The sequence below is a fragment of the Myotis davidii genome, unplaced genomic scaffold (assembly GCF_000327345.1).
Source record: "Myotis davidii unplaced genomic scaffold, ASM32734v1 scaffold44, whole genome shotgun sequence".
Taxonomy (NCBI): Eukaryota; Metazoa; Chordata; class Mammalia; order Chiroptera; family Vespertilionidae; genus Myotis; species Myotis davidii.
Genome location: NW_006299705.1, coordinates 1,032,916 through 1,042,081, shown reverse-complemented (window position 1 = coordinate 1,042,081; position 9,166 = coordinate 1,032,916).

The window sequence follows — 9,166 nt, the reverse complement described above, 5'->3', positions numbered from 1 at the left end:
TTTGAGGGGGATGCACTTTCCCTATATTTCAAATGAGGAAATGGCATCAAAGGGAATAAAGGTGGATTTTTACAAGGCCATAAAGCAAATAAGGGGTGAACTCTCGTTCTCCATCCCCCAGTTTGATTCTTGCCCCTTATACCTTCCTCTTCTCACACTGTTCCCCAAGTCAGGACATATTTTTTCTTTAATAACAGCTTTATTGATTTTTTAATTCCTATATCATAAAGTTCACCCTTGGAAAGGTATAATTCATTGGTTTTTAGTATATTTGCAAAGTTGAGTGTTCTTCATCTCTATGTAATTCCAGAACATTTTCATCACTCCCAAAAGAAACCCCATATCATTAGCAGTCACACTCCATCCCTCCTCCACCCAGCCTCTTGCAACCACTTCTTTACTTTCTGTATCCGTGATGTGCCTATTCTGAACATTTGATATCAATGGGGTCATGCAATATGTGGCCTTTTGTGTCTGGCTTATTTCACTGAGCAAAATATTCTCATCCATGGGGTAATATGTGACAGTACTTTGCTCCTTTTCATGGCAGAACAATATTCCATTGTATGGATATGCTACGTTTTGTTTATTCATTCATTAGTTGATGGATATTTGGGTTGTTTTCACTTTTTGGCTATTGTGAATAGTGCTGCCATGAACATTGGTATACAGGTTTTTGTGTGAAGATATGTTTTCAATTCGCTTGAGTATAGTGCTCTGAATGGGAATTGTTGAATCATATGGTAACTCTGTTTAACATTTTGAGGCACTTCCATACTGTTTTCCAAAGTGACTATACCATTTTACATTCCCACCAGCAATGTATGAGGGTTGCAGTTTCTTGACATCCTTACCAACACTTATTTTCTGTTTTTTTTTTTTTAATTTTTATTATAGCCATCCTAGTGATTAAGTGATATCTCATTGTGTTTTGATTTGCATTTCTCTGATGACTAACAATGTTGAACATCCTTCCATGTGCTTATCAGTCATTTGCATACCTTCTTTGAAGAAATGTCTATTCAAATTCTGTGCCTGTTAAAATTTATTATTTTCTTATTGTGTTATTTGACTACTGTGGAGCTATGTAAGAGGAGATGGGATTAGAGCAAGTTAAAACACTGGGCTAAACCTAATATAGGATTGTCTAGGGTCTGAATTCAAATTCTGGCCCAACTATTTTGTCAGTTGAATAAGTCATACGCTGTTGCTGGCTCAGCTTCCTTTTCTAAATAACAGGTCTGTTGTGTGTTTCAGAAGAAACTGTAACTGACAATCCAAATGCTGGGAAGGTGTAGAGTAATTGGAACTTGAATCCATCGCTGGTGGGAATGCAAAATGACATAGCTGCTTTGGAAAACAGTTGACAGTTTTGAATAAAATTCAACATACACTTATCATATGGTGCAGCAATCTCAGTCCCAGATACTTACCAAGTGAATGAAAAATTTATGTCCATGTCAGAACCTGTATATGAATTTTTATAGTGGCTTTATTTATGATCACTGAAACCTAGGGAGAAAAATGTACTTCAACTGGTGAAAAGGTAAGCATACATATAATTCCATAAATAGAATTATATTAAAAAATAAAATGGAACAAGTTACCGTATTCCCAATAACATGGATGAATCTCAACGCATTACACTAAGTGAAAGGAGCCAGTCTCAGTGAACAATTTTATTTAAGTGATGTTCTGGGAAAAGTAGTGGCTGCCAGGGGCTGGGGGTGGAAAAAGGGATTGATTACTGCTATTGTTCCCCCAAATTCATATTGTTGAAATCTAACTTCTAAGGCTGTGGTATTAGCAGGTGGAGCTTTTGGGGGTAGAGCCCTCATGAATGGGATTTGTGCCCTTAAAAAAAAGGGCAAAGACTATGCTGTATATCTGAAACTAATACAGAATAATATTGAATGTAAACTGTAATTGGAAAAACAGAGGGGCAAAGAAAGCTCCCTCATCCCTTTCACCATGTGAGAACACAGAGAAAAGACAGCTGTTTATGAACCAGGATACTAAATCTGCTAGTGCCATGATTTGGGACTTTCCAGGCTCCGAAACTGTGACAAATAAATGTCTGTTGCTCCTAAGCCTCCTAACAGTCTGTGATATTTTGTTATAGCAGCCCAAGTGGACTAAGACAACTACAAAGTGGTATAGAAAATCTGAGGGGGTGATGTCATTGTGTAATATCTTTTTGTTTGTTTGTTAATCCTCACCTGGGGATATTTTCCATTGATTTTTAGGGAGAGTAGTGGAGAGAGGGAAAGGCAGAGAGAAACATTGATGTGAGAGAAACACATTGATTGGTTATCTCCTGCACAAGCCCGGAACAGGGCCGGGCCCAGGAGGAGCCTACAACCAAAGTATGTGCCCTTAACTGGAATTGAACCTGGGACTTTGGTCCATAGGCTGATGTTCTATTAAACAGGCTTAATATCTTGATTATAGTGATTACCTGATTGGTATGTTTGTCGAAACATGCAAAACCGTAAAGTAAAAAGGGTACATTTAAAAAAAATATATTTTTATTTATTCAGAGGGAATGGGAGAGGGAGAGAGAGATAGAAACATCAGTTGAGAGAGAAACATAAACTGGCTGCCTCCTGCATGCCCCTCACTGGGGATCAAGCTTGTAACCGAGGCCTGTGCCCTAACTGGGAATTGAACCATGATCTCCTGGTTCATAGGTTGACGCTCAACCATTGAGCCACGCCAGTCGGGCTAAGAAGGGTACATTTTATTATCTGCAATTTATAAGCCTAATTATAAAAAATAAAGGTAGATAGGTATTTTTTAAAAAGAAGTTCTCTCTGAAACAGAAAATCTTGAACCCTGAGTCTGGTCAGCTCTTGGGTACCTCCTTCCCTACAGGAGGCTGCTTGGGTCTGACCCTAACTTTCCCACCATTGAAACTGAAGACCTGTAGACCCTCAGATATCTGAGTTGAAATGGGTCTTAGAACTGGTCCCGTTTACTCCATGGCTCTGTGCTGTGCTCACTCTCCCAAGAACATTTGGTGAGTAAGCATCCCACCCTCCAGTGCGTGCTGGGGGCCAGAACCGCAGGGGAGAGTGCAGCGGTTGCAAGCTGCTGAGCGATGCTCTAGTGTTATTTTTCACCTCCACGGAAGTCTTGTGACCACATCATGATTCGGATTATGTCCATAGCTGGAGCTACTTTACACTATTCTCACTCCCTTGGCAGAGAGCACAATGCAAAGACGACCGGCCACATGTGCCAGGAAAATTAGCTGCGTGGAGGTGTGTAGGGTGTAGCATAGAAACTATTGTCTTCATCTTTCTTTTTTCCTGCAATATCTTAAAGAGCCCTTTCTGGTATGATGTTAATGTTTATTTGACTACAACTTTGAAATTTATATGAAAAGACAACCAGTTAAAGGGAAGTCAGGAAAAAAGCAACAAGTGACACTAACCAGCAGAGGACAGTGGACACATTAAACATACCAGAGGGAGCATGTTTTCACTTCATTCTGATTACATACTGTGTGCACAGGACACGCTTTCCCAGGCCTGGATTTGGGTCTGGGCTGCCCTCCAGTGTGAAGCTCTGGGAAGATGCTCAGCCAGCCAGCGTGCCCTGCTGTGAAGGTAGATAGAGTGCTCTGAAGACTCAGGCTCCGCCCAGCTCCTATCTTGAATTTTCTCCAGAGCCAGACCAGGATTTCTGGTAACCTACTGCTCATGAACCAAGATTAGGAAAAGAAATCCCTGGGCAGTAGTGAGGGATGGAGAAGTTGTGGGAAGGTTCCTGAACCTTCTAAAGCTGCTTTCCCTCCTTGCTTGGTGTATTCTGTCATGTAGACAGGGCCTCCAGGGAAGGGGCTGGCTTCTTGATGGGAGTACTGGGGAGCCTGCTCACACCTCTCCAGCCCAGGGCAGCTGCATTTTGAACCCGGATGTTTGGTGGTATCCTGCAGTTCTTTAATTCCCTCTGCACCATTGGTGAGTCTGTGACCAGGGTGAGGTCTGTAGTGAGAGGTGCAACAGAAGCAAACAGCTGTACGCATGTTCACATGAATAGCTGCGGCTTAGGTGGGAGAGCCATCAGCAGTTTGTGTGCACTCAGGAGTGGTGGCTGCACAGGGGGAATGTCAGAGGAGAGACCAGGCCCTGCAAAGTCACCTTTTCAAATAGAGTGAGACTGTGCTGCCTGCTAAAGCGTGATGGGGAGGGTCAGCAACTCCATGAAGCTGGAAGATTTGCTCTGAACTCTGGCCACGAGAAAATCTCCCTTCAGTACTGGCTGGGGGAGAGAGAGATTTTACAAAAGCAAGATGGAATCTTTCAAAGGCTACTAGATGACACAGCCTCTGTCTCTGACACTTGTCAAGGTAACTTTTTAATCTCCCTGCCTTTCTTTGACTCACCTACTCAGGCAGGTGAAGGATAGTAAAACAGACTGGCCGGAAAGAATAGTGGGCTGGGGTTAGCTATGCTGAGTGTCACCAGGCTGTGCAGGTGGCAGCCCCAGTTCCTTGAGGTCCACTTAGCTCTGAGGCCAGGGAGAGGACCTCTGTGCAGCTTCCTGAGATTGTCCCACATGTGATCTGCCACCTCCTGCACTCTGGGCCCCTTTCCCAGTGTGCCCCCCTTCTCCCCTTCCTCCAAGTAGGGACTTTCAGTACCTTTACTTTCTTTGTTCACTTTCAGTCTAGTTGTAGGTTGCTAATGCTGCACTAGCAATATACTTGTTGCATATTATGGTTTTGTCTTTTTTCATATTGTTGTGCAACCATCGCTACCATCTCTTGCCACCATCCCTACCGTCCATCTCCAGAACTCTTTCATCTTGAAAAACTGAAACTTAAATAACTCCTCTTTCCCACTACACCAGCCCCTGGCAACCACATTCTACTTTCTGTTTCTACAAACTTGACTGCCCTAGGTGCCTCATATAAGTGAAATCATGCAGTGTTTGTCTTTGTTGTGACTGGCTTGTTTCACTTAGCATAATGTCCTCAAGGTTCATTCATGTTGTAGAACTTCATCTGTCAGAATTTCCTTCCTTTTTAAAGTTGACTAATATTTCATTGTGTGTATATATAATATTTTGCTGATCAATTCATCTATTGATGAACATTTGATTTTAATGTTTGGGATATTGTGAATAATGCTGCTGTGAATATGGGTGTACCAATATCTCTTTGAGACCCTGCTTTCAATTCTTTTGTATATATACCCCAAAGTGGATTGCTGGATCATATGGTAGCTATATTTTTAATTTTTTGAGGAACTGCCAGTCTGTTTTCCTCATCTTACATTTCTAAAAACAGTGCACAAGGGGTATGATTCTCTACATCCTTGCCAACACTTAACAAGTTACCTGTTATTTTGATAGTAGTTATTCTGATGGGTATGAGGTAGCATCTCATTATAGTTTTGATTTGCATTTCCATAATGATTATTGAAGTTGAACATCTTTTAATGTGCTTATTGGCCAATTGTATATATTCTTTGGAGAAATGTCTATTTAAGACATTTTTGAACCAGATTACTTATTTTTTCTTGTTAAGTTTAGGAGTTTTCTATATGTTTTGCACATTAATCCTTTATCAGAAATGTGATTTGAAATATAATTTTTAATAACATATTTAACCCGGCCAGACCAATAATACTATTGCTAACTCTCACTGAACCTTTACTGTGTGTCTGGTCCTACTAAGTGGTTTACATACATTATCTCATTTAATCCTTCAAACAAGGCTATGTGATTACCTTCTGTTTACAGAAGAGTAACCAGTGGTAAATAAAAAAAAAATGATGGGATTTGAACTTGGATCTGCTGACTGTAAAACCCTACACAGAAGTTCTACATTAGACAGCTTCAAAGGGATGGGTGTGGTCCAGGGACCTGATGTAGGAGCAGGTATATACTTTGGCAAATAAAAGAACCCAGGTTCTAGTCTGAATCTGCACTAACCGAGGGACTGTAGTGGGCTAAATGGTGGCCCCACAAGCAATATGTCTATGTCCTAATCCTTGTAATCTGTGAATATTACCTTATATGATAGAAGAATATAAAGCAAAAGATGTGATCAGTGATTCTAAGAGGAGGAGCTGATCCTGGCTTATCTGGTTGGAACCACATGTCATCACGTATGTGCTTATTAGAAGTAGACAAGGGAGATAGCACAGACGGAAGGGAGAACACAGAGGTCCTCACAGAGGCAGGCAATGTGAAGACAGAGCAGAGAGAGATGCAGCCACAAGCCAAGGAATGCCAGCAGCCTGCGGAAGCTAGAAGGGACATGGAAGGATCTTTTCTGAGAACCTCCAGAAAGAACACAGCCCTGCCATCACCTTAATCTTGGACTTCTGGCCCCTGGAACTGTGAGAGATAAATGTCTGTTGGTTAAGCCACCCAGTTTGTGGTAACTTGTTACAACATCCACAGGAAACTAATATAGGGACCTCCGACACATGAGTTTACTCCTCCACAAAATGAGCATGTGGACTGGGACCACAGTTTAATTGGCTGCTGCTCTGGAATCACCCACCCCTGGAGTCACCAGAAGTTAACAACATTCTGAGGTTTGAGCATCGCCCCAAAGTAACTGAAGCAGAGCCACTTGGGTATGGGCTCAGAAAACAGGAACTGTGAACACTCTCCAGGGGAGTTGAATGGGGCCCAAGGTGCAGACCTCCTGGTTTTCATGTCTGTTCCCTTAAGAGTCTGATTCTCACAGAACTGCACTCAGCATTCACTGTCTTCACCTTCCTCCGAAGCCTCAAGACACAGTGTGACCTTCTGAGCAGGAGAGAACCAAGACTTTCCAGAATAGAAATAGATGTCAAAGGAGTCCTCCGAGGACCGCAGAGGGGAATGGGGAGTTTAGGGAGAAAGGGGAGAGGCCAGTAGGGCAGCGGGTGGAAATGAAAATGCCTGGGAGGTCTGGGGAGCCTTCAATAACATTGGATTGGACAACGGAGGGGGCTGCAGGGCCAGGGGGAGGCACCTGTGAAAATAGCAAATACTTGAGCCAGAGACAGTACACATCCTGCCCTGGCTCTTCCAGGTTCCCCACAGAGGCAGGGATCACAGGCCGAGGGTGATGTGTCTCCCACGATGTCAGTATGTCAGTGTTCCCCAGGGCCTATCAGGAATTTGACAGGGGACTAGCTCAGGGGCTGCAGTGACATCTGAGAAAGGCATATGAACGATACAGCAGGAGCGCTAGGTCATCATTCCTAAAGATATGGCTTTAACCTCTGTCCCCTCCCGCCCACCAGCTTTGGGAGATCCTGACAAACCAAAAAACTTCTCTACAAGGGATGAGTGGGGAGTGTGGAGGGGGAGGGCCTCTGCTGGGCGCCATCCTCTCCCCCTCCTGTCCCCCCTGTGCACGCCCCCGCCAACACACACACACACACACACAGCTGACGGACACTTGAGAACTTTCCTTCCCAAGCCTGCGTCCTGCTGGTTCAGGGCAAAGTGTGCAGCTTTCCCACCAGGATCAGTGAGGAAATGGCCTGGTTTAGACTCGAGCAGACTGGTTTGTTTTCCCAACAAGACCTCAGCTCCGTTAAGGGAGCCCCAGCAATGCCCATTTTTCCAGGGTGCCTGTCCCTCCCCCCCTCCCTCTCTGGGCTCTGGGAACACATCACCTAGTGTCTGTAAGGCTTCTGCTTCTTGTTTGACATCCCTTATTTACAAAGCAAACAGCATGTTCCTTTAACACACATCATGCTAAGTTTATTAATGCAGAAAACAACCCCAGGGGGCCGGCCCAGGGGACCCCCGAAACTGGCCAGCACAAACTCTTCAAACGCTCAGTGCGTCAGATCCTCCAGGACAATATTTCACACAATGGAGTAAAAATAATATTTTTCTTTGGGCCTTTCCAGCCGCTTTTGTGGCGAGCAGACAGAAATTATTTTCTTACTCTGCTCCCAGAGCAGAAATCTGGACGAAGCTGCGTTTATTTGTTTAACACAATGATTTCATCCTAAATGTCTCGACAGCAAATAGTTGGTGGTTTAATAAAGGGCCTTTGAAAGGAGGCTGGAGCTGGCGAGATGTGAGGCATGTGGCTCTCCAGGGCCCAGTGGCCATGAGCTGCTGTGACTGGGGCACAGGGGGATTGGGTGCCCCCCTTCAGCTGTCGGGGAGGTCTGGGGGTCTTGGCATGTTATGGCTCCCTGATCTGAATAATTTGTGCTGCTTTTATCCTGAGGAAGGAAGGAGACTGACCCTTTGGTCACAAATGCCAGATCTTCCCCAAGACCAGTTCTGCCAGATACAGACAGACACAAACCCAACAGCAGGTACTCAAACTTGCTTGGAGAAAGGAGGCCTTTGTATTCATTTCCGCCTTCCCTGATTAAAAATTATGTCCCATGTCAACCAAATGTTGGTTGCTGTTCTGATGCCAACCCTGATTCAGGAGAGAAAACAAGGCTGGGTCAGGCCTAGTGACTTCCCCAACAAGCAGAACCCTTCCCTCCAGACAGCCAGGTCTTCAACCTGCAATTAGAAGTGTCAACAAAAACTCAAAAGGCTCATTTGTGCTTCACTTCTCTTCCTGGGGATGAATTGTCAGGGGGAGTGAAATGAAACAAATACACACAGAGAAGAGCCAGGAAAGGTGGTGAGTGGTATAAAAATTGCCCAGGTGGTCCCAGATCCTCAGTTACACTCCCTCATTCTACAGAGGAGGAGTGTGGCCCAGAAAGGGACAGCAGTGTGTCTGAGGACACACAGTATTAGAGCTGTGACTAGAACCCAGGAGTCCAACTTCTGGGATAAAAATGGGAAGAGTTTGATCTAGCCTTAAGATGACAAAATCAAAATGTGGAATCATGGGTCTCATTTTTGCCTATTGGGACTTGGATAGAACAATTGATTTGGTTCCTGGAACAATTGATTTGGATTTGAATCAGCTCCCAGAAGGGATGCAAGAACCAGCAAGAGAATGTCTGTTTACCTCACACAGATATAGTTCCAATTGTAAAAGTCATACTTACTCATTGAAGATTATATAAAATACTAGTGGCCTGGTGCACGAAATTCGTGCACTGGGTGGGGGGAGGGTGTCCCTCAGCCCTGCCTGCACCCTCTTCAATCTGGGACCCCTTGGGGGATGGGATTGGGCCTAAACCAGCAGTCAGACATCCCTCTTGCAATCTGGGACTGCTGGCTC